The sequence below is a fragment of the Podarcis tiliguerta genome (assembly GCF_965153285.1).
Source record: "Podarcis tiliguerta genome assembly, chromosome: 2".
NCBI lineage: Eukaryota > Metazoa > Chordata > Lepidosauria > Squamata > Lacertidae > Podarcis > Podarcis tiliguerta.
In genome coordinates this window covers 95,923,561-95,937,229 of record NC_139535.1, presented here as the reverse complement: position 1 = coordinate 95,937,229, position 13,669 = coordinate 95,923,561, and the positions used below count along the sequence as shown (strand labels likewise).

General features: G+C 47.8%; 1 protein-coding gene across 12 annotated transcripts in view; it reads right to left on the bottom strand.

Annotated features, from left to right (window-relative positions):
- The window catches only part of SDK2 (sidekick cell adhesion molecule 2), a 334,128-nt gene that overhangs the window by 171,042 nt on the left and 149,417 nt on the right, over positions 1-13,669 (bottom strand). The window lies entirely within an intron of this gene.

The following is a 13,669-nucleotide window of genomic DNA, read 5'->3' as shown; positions in this document are numbered from 1 at the left end:
ACTCTCAAGAGTCTCCTCCAGCACCATAATTCAAAAGCATCAATTCTCTGGTGATCAGCTTTCTTTATGGTCCAGCTCTCACTTCCATACATCACTACTGGGAAAACCATAGCTTTAACTATACGGGCCTTTGTTAGCAAGGTGATGTCTCTGGTTTTTTAACTAGACATTTAGCCCCATGCTTGAGGGTCTTCAACCCCAGATTCAGCAGAGATTCCCACTTGTTTCAAGGAGAGCAATTGTCTGGTGTAGCTCAAATTCTATTTCTAAATAAAGTCCTGGGACTGCTGAACTATTCTCTTGGCTGCTTTAATTGTTATCCCGTTTCACATTCTTGGTACAGATGATAAAGGTGGACCACATCTCCCTCCCCCTGTCTACACTGTGCCCCGGTTTCCAGCCTCAAACTCCCTGCTCCCTCCCTGCTTCTAGCCATTGGTTGATATGACTTGTGTCCGCTGCCCCTCCACCTGGGTGTGCTGGTCCCGGGGGGCTAACCAAGAGGCAAGGTCCGAGTTCAGTCCGAGGTCGAAGGTGCAATATGAAGGCACCTATGAAGTTGAAGCTGGGTGCAGGGCAGGGCATTGGGTGAGGTCAGGAGCTCCAGAAGGGAAGTAGGTCAGGGATCAGGCTGGAACTGACAACCAACGATGTTGCTCCCGCAACTTGGGACTGGGGCTGGCTGGCTTTTATCTCCCCCGAGGCATAGGGTGGCCCCGATCCTCATGTGACTCGCCTCTCCTGGCCTGGAGGCGAGCACTCCTCCTGCGGGAACTTAGTTCCCTCCACCTCTCTGCCCTGAGCCTCTGCAGCTCAGGAGAGGCTGGAGGGTTACCAGACCCAGAGGCAACCTCAGCTTCCTCTGACGGGGCTGAGGGTGGAGCACCTGCAGGCAATGGGTCCTCCATCACCTCAGGAGCCAGAGCAGACTCAGCTGGTGCCTGCTCCTGAGGATCCAGCACAGGTGAGCCCCCTTCAGGCTCATGCCCCAGCCCCAGCTCAGCTGGTTCTGGAGGCGGGGAATCCTGTGCAGGCTGGGATTCCTCAGAATCAGCATCTGAATCTGATTCCCAGGCCATCGCACTGGGTTTCTGAGGCCTGGCATGGCTTACGCTTCAGCCTGTCAGGGAGCTCCAGCCTCTGTTTGTCAGTGCCACCCACCACTCCCCTCCTCCCTCATACGCTGCTGCCCTCGCTGCTGCAAATGACACACCAGAGTGATTCCATTAGCTTCTCCCAGAAAAATTGGCAAAGGAGAAGTCAGATTTCATGGTCCTTTAATTAACCCCGGGCAGGGATGAAATGAAGGCCGCAGAGAGGGCAAATGGCTTCTGACTCAATGCGGTGCCTCGCTAGAAAGAGCATGCGGTGCATCTGGAGCCGAAAGGCAAGGGCTCAAATGATGGAGGGGTATCTAAGCCAATTTTGGGTTGTGTGTGTGTGTGGTTCCTGAAAAATGGAAACAGGAAGGCAGTAGAAGAGGGAGGGATAGAGTACAACTCTTTCTGTTTTCTCCCCCTACCCAATATTTTCTCTTTGGCTAAGTCTGCAATTTCTGTCATTTCTGTCAGCAGTAACCCACTGTAATTAAGGGAGCAAATAAAACATGCACCAATTAACGGTGCAGCCAGCACTGTAATGGAGCCACTTCTCAGTGAGGCACGGCCTATTCTCCGACACACATACATAGCAACACTGACTTGAGTACCAGACAGTCTCTACGTGATGGAACAGAGCCACTTCTTGGGTACGTTGTGGGAGATGTTTAAACACATAAGCAACCAGGGTTAGCTGCACAGGGAAAGGGTGAAGAAGTGGGAAGACAGCTTTATGTATGTCTTGGGCATATGTCTGACTGGCTGGTTACTTCTTTCCTATTCAGGCAGGTGTATTTTTTGGCTCAATTTGTCCCCGGGACAGAGTGGTCCTGTAACTGTTGTGCCACCAGATATGTTAGAGTCTGGGCTGGTGAAAAGCAACAAGTCCAAACAGAAAGTAAGCAGCCCGACAAGAAACCATCACATTTACAAACATGGAATGGCAATGTCAAACCCTCCCGCTGGTTGCCACCTGAACGTTTTACTGAGTTACATTTATACTTTGATCTTCTCAAGTGGGTCAGACTGGTCTCTTGGCAGTCTCCCATCCAGATGTCTTGCAGGGCCAGACTCCAAGTGTCTCCAGGGACAGTCCCAGATTTACAGAAGCCACCCCAGTTTTCTGATTTGTTCCCAGAATGTCCCATTTTTCATTAGAATGTCCCTATTTTCATCAGATTAATTTTGGAGGGTATGGTAGGATGTCCCTGTTTTCATCGGAGGGTATGCACTTATGTGCCCCCTGAGCCAAGGAGATACTTAACTATGCAACTTTTAGAAGACATCTGAAGGCAGCCCTGTGTAAGGAAGTTTTTTAATGCTTTATTTTGTTTTTATATATGTTGGAAGCCAACCAGAGTGGCTGGGGCGACCCAGTCAGACGGGCAGGATGATGATGATGATACTAATAATAGAACAGGACATCCCTATTTTCATTGGAGAAATGTTGGAGGGTATTTGCTTCAGCACATCACACACTTTTAGAACAGGTATGGGGAACCTGCAGCCCTTAAGGTGTTGCTGGCCTCTAGCTCCCATCATCCTTGACTGTTGGTCATGATGGCTGGGGCTACACAACACTTAGAGGTTCCCCATTCTGCCATGATTATCAATCCCTTGTAGTGTAGGAATATAGGAAGCAGCCTTAAACTGGGCTAGACCATTGGTCCATAGCTCAATCTTTACTCTGATTAACAACAACTCACCAGGGTTTCAGGCATTCCCACCCCGCTGGGCATTGAACCTGGGACTTTCTGCATAGAAAGCAGATGTTCTAACAACTGGCCTACGGTTCTCCTTCTTGGTTTAGAAGTGACTAACTGGGATAAGTAAGTAGCTCCCCTTCAGTGATCAAATTATATACTAGTCTGGCAACGTTATGCTTCGAAAGACACAGCAGGCATGAATAAAGGCATTTCAGTTAGTTGGGGCTGTGATTATGGACTTTGTTGAATGACTAGGAACACATTTGGTTTGCCCCATCAAACCCCATGCAGATGGTAAGCCATAATAGGTACAATTCCATGGTGCATCGGTTGATGAAGATGCTTTCCAATCAGCAGTGGCTAGGACTGGTTCAGAACAAACATCGCATACATACACCAACGTCTTGAGAGGATGAAAGACCCATCAGATGCATTTAGTGCTGCTGTGCTCCATCAGTGTGAGCTCTGATCCCTGGTGGGGGGAGATCCAGCTGGGGTGGGAAGGAGCTGCCATGGTATGAACCTTCCCAAATGGCTTGTAATGCGGTTTGTGCAACTTCTAATTTGATTTCAGAACAGCTAAGGTTATTCTTGTCTCTGTGAAGTGCCAGTGCCATCTGCTCTGTGTTCAAGGTAGAGAAGAAGCACAGATGTAGGAGAAAAGTGTTCCTTAATTTCTCTATTGATCATGCAGTTGTTAGGCCACGGCAGAGCCTTTGGAGTTAGCTGTTTCAATGCTCCCTGCTCCTCAGTGCCATCTGCTATATCCCACAAAACAAACCTCAGGCCAGAGAGCTGTAATGTTTGGAAAACCTCTCCTGCGGACTGGGACTTTCTTCTTCTCACAACAGCAGCGGGGAACTGGTGGTTCTCCAGCTGTGGCTGGACTACAACTCCCATCATCCCTAACTATTGCCCCTGATGACTGGGGCTGATGGGAGTCGTAGTCCAACAAACGTCTGGAAGGCCACAAGTTCCCGAGATATGCCTTACAGAGCTACGATTCTGAGAGTGGTTTTACAGTCAACCCAGGAAATTCTGGGAATTGGGGTCTCCTAACAACTTTCAGCACCCATAACAAATTACAGTTCCCAGTGTTCTTTGGAAATTACAGTTCCCAGTGTTCTTTGGAAATTACAGTTCCCAGTGTTCTTTGGAGAAAGCCATTGCTGTTAAAGCACGTAATAGTGCTTTAAAGGTCTTCTCGGTAGTGGTACCCACCCTGTGGAACACCCTCCATTAGATGTCAAGGAAATAAACATCTATCTGACTTTTAGAAGACATCTGGAGGCAGCCCTGTTTAGGGAAGTTTTTAATGTTTGGCGTTTTATCGTTTTTCTAATACAGTGGTACCTCGGGTTACATACGCTTCAGGTTACATACGCTTCAGGTTACAGACTCCGCTAACCCAGAAATATTACCTCAGGTTAAGAACTTTGCTTCAGGATGAGAACAGAAATCATGCTCTGGCGGCATGGTGGCAGCAGGAGGCCCCATTAGCTAAAGTGGTGCTTCAGGTTAAGAACAGTTTCAGGTTAAGTACGGACCTCCAGAACGAATTAAGTACTTAACCTGAGGTACCACTGTATTCTGTTGGGAGCTGCCCAGTCAGATGGGTGACATACAAATAATAAAATTGTTCTTAAGTATGGAATCAGGACCAAAGCACAGGCAAGCAGCAAGCCAGAAGTCACAAGTGAAAGGCAAGCTGGGAAGCAGGAGCAAGATAACCCATGTTATCTTGAGACAGAGAGCCCCTTATACTTCTGCCTGCCCTGAGGAATCCAACAGCCATTATGGGTTGGTGGAGTCAGTCTAGGACCTGAAGGTACTTCACTGAGAAGCTGCCACCTGCAGTTCAGTGATTCACCACACAGGGCAGCCACACGTAGACCCAGCAATTCCCGACAGCCACAGTCTCTTGACGATGCAACAACGCAACCAAGGTGACAGTTTTTTATTTACACATGAGGGCTCACTGGGTAGTGACAGGCAGCTACCTTTGGGAAACACTCTTGAAAGGCCAGCTGCATTCTGGCCTTTGCTACACGCACAGGCCGGGCTATCATTCAGACGACCTTTGTTGGTGCCAGAAGCTGTGACCTCAGCATGCCTCGCATGGTCAGCTGCCACTCTCCAGCCCAGAACTGGCTGCATTTCAGCCACGCTGCTGAGTGCACAGACACAGGCTAAACGGTAAAGGCTCATTATCCCTTCACAGCTGTTCCCTTCACTTGCACAACAAGGGCTGCTGCCGGAGGCAGCCACTCTGCTCATGCTTGGGAAAACCAAACCAGAAAATCTGCTAAGGAGAGAGCAGGAGGAGGGAGTTTCCTAGGTAGAAGATGTAACCTGGGCAGGTTGCATTTCAGCTGGGGGGGGGGGGGCAAGAGCATAGTCTTAAAGGGCAAAAGCTACAGTGGCAGGGAAGAAAGCAACTAGAGAAGAAGGTATAGAGGGTTATAAAACAGGGGCATTTTGGGAGAGAAGGAAACTTGCATGCAAGGTATGAAAGTTATGTAAGACGAATTGAAGTGATAGATGGAAATGGAAGCCCTATTAATGTGGTGCAGTGATACCTCTGCTTAAGAACTTAATTTGTTCTGGAGGTCTGTTCTTAACCTGAAACTGTTCTTAACCTGAAGCACCACTTTAGCTAATGGGGCCTCCTGCTGCCGCTGCGCTGCCAGAGCACAATTTCTGTTCTCATTCTGAAGCAAAGTTCTTAACCCAAGATACTATTTCTGGGTTAGCTGAATCTGTAACCTGAAGCGTCTGTAACCTGAAGCGTATGTAACCCGAGGTACCACTGTATTTGTCAATAGGTCATTTCCATGCTGACTGCGGAGCAAGAAGAAGAGTTTTGGATTTGATATCCTGCTTTATCACTGCCAGAAGGGGTCTCAAAGCGGCTAACAATCTCCTTTCCCTTCCTCCCCCTCAACAAACGCTCTGTGAGGTGAGTGAGGCTGAGAGAGTTCAGAGAAGTGTGACTAGCGCACTAGCGCAAGGTCACCCAGCAGCTGCATGTGGAGGAGCGGAGACGCCCGTGCTCGCCCCATTTTTCTGCTTGCAGAAATCCCCTGCATGCATTTAAAGGATTCTGCCTGATGGATTGTGCTCCCAATCCAGATTGGGGCCCACTAAAAATCACTGTAGCTTCCTACCAAAAACCACTCGCCCACACCTCCTTTTTGCCCCCACAGATGCTGCTTGCAACAGAGAAACAAGCCAGCAGCCAGAGAGGGGAATTTGTTTTCCAGCAGGAAAAGGGCACAGGGGTCCTTGATCCAGATCAGAAGCCAGGTGTGTATGTACCTGTCTTCCAAATTGGGAACTAACAGCTGCTTCTTGTCCATAATTTAAGTACACTTTTTTAAAAAGCATGAATAAAAGTGCAGTTTGGCCCTGAGAGAGGGGAAACAGACTGAGACATGCTGAATAAACAAGTGAAACAATGAATGCTTTCCAGTACGTTTCTGAGCGCAATTCAAAGTGTTGGTGCTGACCTTTAAAGCCCTAAACAGCCTCGGTCCTGTATACCTGAAGGAGCGCCTCCACCCCCATCGTTCAGCCCAGACACTAAGATCCAGCGCAGAGGGCCTTCTGGCGGTTCCCTCATTGTGAGAAGTGAGGTTACAGGGAACCAGACAGAGGAGCTTCTTGGTAGTGGCGCCCGCCCTGTGGAACGCCCTCCCTTCAGATGTGAAGGAAATAAGCAGCTATCTTATCTTTAAAAGACATCTGAAGGAAGCCCTGTTTAGGGAAGTTTTTTAATATTTAATACTGTATTGTTTTTAACACTCGATTGGAAGCCGCCCAGAGTGGCTGGGGAAACTCAGCCAGATGGGCGGGGTAGAAATAATAAATTATTATTATGGAAGCACAGGTTGCCTAACTCACGCACTCCCAGGCATGTGCTCACTGCTAAGAGGGATGCTCATGTTGCACATCCACTTCTTGTGTCGCCTTTCCAACTCTTCTCCTTTTGCCCCCTTCTGTCAAAAATCTACAGATTGCATGCTCTTCAGGGCAGAGCCCCTGTTTTCCTTCTCACTGACAGTGCTACATACATAAAAAGGGCTCCTCCCTCCTCGGTGCTAAGCAGACACAATAGTGAGGAGTAGTCGGGGTAAGGAAAATAATCAGTTTCCTTATTAGCCACTTTTGTCCCCATCCAGCTCTTATGGCTCTAGACTCCTTCTGGACATTAGGTCTACGGGAGGCTCACGTTTGGTGCTAAGTTTACCTGTCTGCTCCCTTATCACCCCAGCCCATAACTCCTCCAGACATCTGAGTGGTCAGCGATACTGCATGTGGAGTACAGAATGGGGTCCACCTCGCTGGCAGCCTTAATGGTAACTGACGATGTCATTATTCAGTTGGAGCAAGGGATGGAGGATGATTGACATTTTGTCAGGAGGGAACTTGGGTGACTCGGCCGTGATTGATGGGCTGGGTGTATCAACAGGCCATTTCCAATTCACTTCTTGCAATCAACGGCTGCCCAGGAGAAGAGTAATTCATTCCCCTCTAAACCCCCCTCCCCAACAATCTGCCGCTTCCCTTCCAGCATCAGAAAATATCCAAGTGACACAGACACTGTCGCCTACAAATCATTCCTGGCTCACACATCGGAGAGGGGAGAGATGTTGATCTGAATGCTGTTGCTCCCACAGGCCCTTGGAGCATTGGAGTCACCTGAGAGCACATTTGGGGGGAAATGCTCTTAGGATGCCAGGCACAGACACTCCATCTTCAAGTCCAGGCACACAAGGGCAGCCCTGAGGTCCAAGCCAAAACTCATTGAGATGCTTTTCACTGGGGGAGACAGAATTCCTTAAGACCCACACTCTGTTCAGACCAGAGGAGTGCTTCAAGCCTGGTCTGGCAAGTGATGGGGATCGGTCATAGGCACAGAAGGGGCTTCATGGTCCTCACGACTGACTACTTATTGTGGTCATGGGGCATCCAGGTGAAAAGGTGCTTTCCACTCTCCCAGTCATGCACTGGGAGGTACAGGAAGTGATCTTCAGGTCAAGCTGCAGGACCGCCACCCAACCATTACCCCCCCGGCCAGTTTAAGGTTGTGGTCATGGCGAACCTACATTCAAATCCCTGCTCAGCCAAGAAACTCACTGAATAGCCCCTGGAAAGTCACACATCAGAGTCACCAACTCTACAAGGTGGTTATGGAGGACAAAATATGTGTCTGTTAACTCACATACGCTAGCCTGATTTTGTTGTGGAGTGGAATAAATGCATTTGTGATATTAGCACCAATCTCTTGGCGTTCCCATGGCATTTTGCCCAACCTTCAAACCTTTCCCTTCTCTTTTTTTACTCTCCAACTCTCATCCTACCCTTCAACTAGTATCACTCCCTTTTGAAACTTCCTTCTCCCACCCCCCACTCTCCTGTCCCTTCACAACCTGACCGATCATTCCATTTAACCACCAGATTTTCACAACATCTCTGGCATTTCTCTACCTACCTGCCTGTTCAATCCCTCCATTTCCTGTGGGTGGCAGCAGCCACACAGGCCTCCCACTTCGCAATTCATTGTCGCCGCCACCACCTCACCAACCCCGGCTCCTTCTCATTCCAAATCCATTCACAAAACCGTAGAATGGAGGGCGGAATGAACAGCAAAGTCTATCTATCCCGTGGCTTTCACAAAGGAAGGACTCCTTGGTTGCTGAAACATCAACAGAAGCTCTGCCAAAGCTGAAAGCAAGGTGAAGGCACATCAATGTGTGGTTTAAAGTAAGGAAGGGAGCAGTAAACAATCCAGTGACCACCTGCTTCCCTACTCAATAGGTGGGGTACACTTCCCTTTTTGTTATTGTTAAATGCAGCTGGCTGGACCTCAACACAAGTCTTAGATCAAGGTGGCCATTGTGATGCCCTTTGGATGTTGATGGACCATACCTCCCATCATCCCTGATCATTTGCCCTGCTGGACGGGGTTGTGGGAGCTGTAGGAAGAGGGCACTACATTGGCTATTCTTCTTCGGCATAGACTTTTCCATATGCGCCAAAGGAACTCCCCAGACTCAGAAGCAAAAGTAAGGTTTTCTTTAGTATAGGAAGTAGCTGCAAGCCATTTAATGTCAGGATCGTCTGATGATTGCTTTATGTTGTGGGAGACTGATCTTGCTTTTATATGGATCCTTTAAAACAACACTGTGTGTTCATTGTCCATGTACATTCCTGGTACAGTGGTACCTCGGGTTACAGACGCTTCAGGTTACAGACTCCGCTAACCCAGAAATAGTACCTTGGGTTAAGAACTTTGCTTCAGGATGAGAACAGAAATCGTGCAGTGGCGGCACGGGAGGCCCCACTAGCTAAAGTGGTACCACAGGTTAAGAACAGTTTCAGGTTAGGAATGGACCTCCAGAACAAATTAAGTTCTTAACCTGAGGTACCACTGTATTTGACTCGTGCCTTCCTGTTCCAGAATGTGAACACTTGTCTTGTTGTGCCCTAAATGTGTCAGCCTCATCTTTCCAAATTCTCCCAGGACCTGAATATGCTTTGGCTGCTGCTCTTGGGAGCAGATTGTGCAAGGATTGTACCCACTCATGCCAAGTATATGGCCAGTGCCAAGTTGGACTGAGATGCCAGAATGAAGAAAAAATCTGCGCTGTATGAAAAAAAAGCATAGGGAACTCACAGAGACAGAAACGCATGCAAGTGTGCAGACACGCACATCCGAGTGTTCATGCTTTTGCCTGAAATGCTCGCTGATCTACCAGGCATGCCTTGTAAGTGAGCACAGAGTCAACAAAAATTCAGACATACACACCTCTGTATTATTCTCTCTGCATCCAAGCATAGTTCAGTAAGTGTTCTACCTTGCACAACACAAACACAAGCAGGAATATACACCTGCCCTCACCAGCACAGCCCACATGGGTCTACACCCAAGCCTGAACCCAAGCTCTTACCACTGCATGCATCTGTGTCAGGAGCCCGCTATCTCTGCCATGCTTTCCAATTGGTGGTGGCTCAGACTGGCCCCCACCATCAAAGGTTGCTCATTCTAAATCCTTTCTTTGCCCATCTGCTGTGGCTGTTTACACTCTGCTTGCTAATTAGAGACTAATTAGTGAGTGCAGAAATTCATCACTTTCCAAACACACATAGTGGTGGGGAGAAGCCAGCGGCAATGCCAGCAACATCTGTTCTGCAGCTTACAGCCAGGGTGGTCCAGCAAATGTGTCCAGGATAGGCTGGTGTCCAGTTTTTTTGGCCAGGCACAGCGAACATTCAAGGGCACTCTTCACTAGGGATGGGCAAATATCTCGATTTTGGTTTCTACTCTTTCCAGATATGAAGTTCATTTCTCCAACATCCATTCACCAATTCTGTTTTTTTTTTTTTGGTGTGTTTTTTGAAAGAGGCCCTCATGAAAATTCATCAAGTGTTGTGGTGTGAATTTCTTTTCTTTCTTTCTTTTTTTGTATATGCTGCCCAATACACACATTTTTGCATGGAATTCCCCTATATTTCGTATGCTGTTTCATCTAATAACTGCATCTTTATGTGCACTTTGCCTCGTATATGCAATTCTGTACACATTACTTGGTGGAGAACTGACTGAAAAATTCAGAGAATGTGAGTTTCAAAGGATAAATGCATTTTGGCACATGAATTGTTTCAGGAAGTGCGAATTAGGTACATTTGCCAGTATTTCTCTCCCACTCCAACTCACCTACAACTGTGACGCAGATCAGAACCATCACAACCCCCTGATTGCACTGCCTTGGGTTTGAATTCCACTCCGCATTAATTCACCTAAATCCTGCCTGTCCTGTTGCTTCCTTGACACCTTTCAGCCTCGTGTCCAACAGCCCTCCTGGTATTAATAATAATAATAAATTTTTATTTATATCCCGCCCTCCCCAGCCGAAGCCGGGCTCAGGGCAGCTAACAACAATAAAATACAACCCAAACTCCCCAACCGTTCTGCCGCCATTCAGATCCCTTATTTTTTATGATTCATACAGGAACTTCACACACTGCAGGAAGATGACTGCTCTTTGCCAACAAGACACCTTGGGCTCTTCAACCCAATCCTTCAATCTGCCCAAATCTTCTTTGGCAAGCTAGAACCCCTGAAGTGCCTCGCAAACCTTCTTGTGGCGGAAAAGCCAAGCTGACTTTTCCACTATAATAAGGCACTGAGGCCCAACAAAATTCAGATTCATGGTAAGTCCCTTTGTATGTCCAGAACTGTAGCAGGTATAACCAGTTACACACACATACATATAAATACACATTTACACAAATAACCATTTTTGGACCACACCAATTTTGACAGCAGCAGAAAAAGCTATCGGGGTGTATCCAAAGTATTGCTGAGTATCTTCATGTCTCAGACAGTTTGATCTGGAGCATGAAGATTTCTGCTTGAGCAACTGGACTTCCTTCCACTGTGCCCCCCACCCAGAATCTGTCCTAGGGTCCCCCAACCCTCTGGAGCAGATCTGGGGAGGACAGTGGGAGGAGGAGAAGTCCCACTGCACAAATGGAAAGTCCAATACTGATGGGATACATTAGTTGGATTTTTTTTTAAGTAGCCACAGTGCTGGGGTGGGCAGCAGTGTATCGATAATTTGAGTGGAGAGGGGTCAGTAATGCCCATCTTCAGCAGATCTGCATGGAAGAGTGGGGGCTTTGTCTTTCTGCCCATTTGCATGCATGCAAGAATGAGCCACAATCACTTTTGGCCACACACAACAAACACTGAAGGATTGGCCAACTATGAATGTAGCCACCGCCTGTCCTCAACAAGACTGAATGACATTCCATTTGTTATTGGGTCTTATGCTTATTTATGATGTCAACCCTGCAAATAAATCCATGGGAATCACTAGTCCAGAAAAACGTTTAATAGCCTACCTGCCCCCTTAAAACACTTCTTGCACACTGATGACTCACAAGACAAAGCAAACCAGCTCCCTTCCGATTTATAAGATGTGTCTTCGTGTGGGTCAGGCAAGAGGCTGTTTACAAGCATTTATTACAATTTTTAAAAAAACATAATAAAAACGCTTATTGTTTAATTGCAGGAAACAACCCTGATTTCAAGAAGAGGGCAGGCTAGAAATACTTAAGATGATTGCACCCATTTCAAAACTCTGGTCTCAACTCTGTCCACATGTTTGCAAAAGGACGGGTGTAGGAAAAACATTCTCTGCCCTTGTCCGCCCCCCCCCTTAAACAGCTTGTTCATTGCTGGGGATGCTGTTCAAAACAAAACCCCACCCTTGATGAGACTCCCCTGCTTGAAGGCCGTCTCCAGATCAAACTGTCTGAGACATGAAGATACTAAGAGGATTTTGGACTGGATGTGGGTGAGCATTGTGGGGGAAACAGAATGTGGTGGGTGGGGAGGAAGAATTGAGATAATCACCTCCCTCCTATCTTGTCCCTGCTGGCCTTTTAATTCTAGAAGGGGCTAATCCCTCCTAATGGGATCAAACTCTTTGCCACTTTATTTACATTCAGTGTGCAGCCCCATGCATTAGGGAAAGGGGGCAGGCGGTGAATCATTATATAGGGCAGGAGAGCATTGGGATAGCCCAAGGATGACTCTGATAATGGGTAAATGGAACCTAATGCCACCTATAATGAGTCAGGGGAGGGAGGGAGCGAGCATGAGCGACTGTCTCCACCGCTCCCAATAAATCCCTTTGTACAGAGGGACAGTGGTTTTTCCTAAGCCTGCAAAATTGACGCGGATTCCCCGCCAGGCAGCCAAATGGACAAGGCTGCTAACAAGGCAGATAAAGCAGGAGTCCATCAAAAGGGGATTAGAAATCCGTACGTTCCACCGTGTACCAAACATACCCATCAGTCACATACCTCCCCCCCCAAAAAAAAAACCTGGCTCGACGTTAGAAAGATGTCACATTTAAGGCTAGGCCCTATTCATGCCACTGGGACAGAGGAGAGGCCAATGAGAATGGGCGTTGCTGAAACTTTGGGTTTTGCAGCGATTTGGACACGGAAGGAATGAGACAATTGTTAAGAGAAAGATGGTGGGAGGAGAACACCAGATATAGAGGAACACAGGAGGTTGCCTTACACCAAGTCACACCACAGGCTCAGCATTGTCCACAATGACAGCAGGGGATCTCCTGAGTTTGGGCAGGGAGGTCTTGCCTGGAGATGCAGCAGAGTTTCTGTGCACAAAGCCAGATTATCTACCACCCAGCTGTGTCCCTTCCCCTATATGGAATCTCCGGGAAGAAATGATTGGAGGAGGAAACTCTTAAGAAACGGGGATGCCAAATAGATGGGTAACTCTCTCATGGTGTCAGGTATGAGCCTGCTCCTAGTGTAACTTTACAGCCTGCTGAAGAACAGAGAGAGTTAGATCTGATACAGGCAGAACAGCAGTCAGTACACAGGGCAACTCCCCCGCCCCTTGGAATGCTGGCTGCCGGGAAAACGGCTGAGAGCGGGCTGGAACCCAGCCAAAGCTCTCAGGAAGTTCAGACAGGCACGAACAGGAAGGGAGACAGTTTGTCAGAGCAAGAAGAGACGGGAACTAATCCAATCAGTCCAAGGAGTCGACGAATGAGAGGGTTGCTAGATAGGAAGCAAGACGTAAGGGGCGAAAGTTCAGTATCTTCTGGAGATGCTGGAAGAAGTCTTCAGAAGGGTCATCTTGAGTAATGATGCCGGAGGCTTTGTCAGAGCCGTCCGGAGCTATCTGTTTGTTTTTGCAATAAATCCTCCTTTTTAATTACCTATGCTTACTGTGTTATCAAGCTGGGAACCTGGGCTCCTGACACATGGGATATTTCTGCACTCTGTGTTACATAAGAACCTAAGAAGAGACTGCTGGAC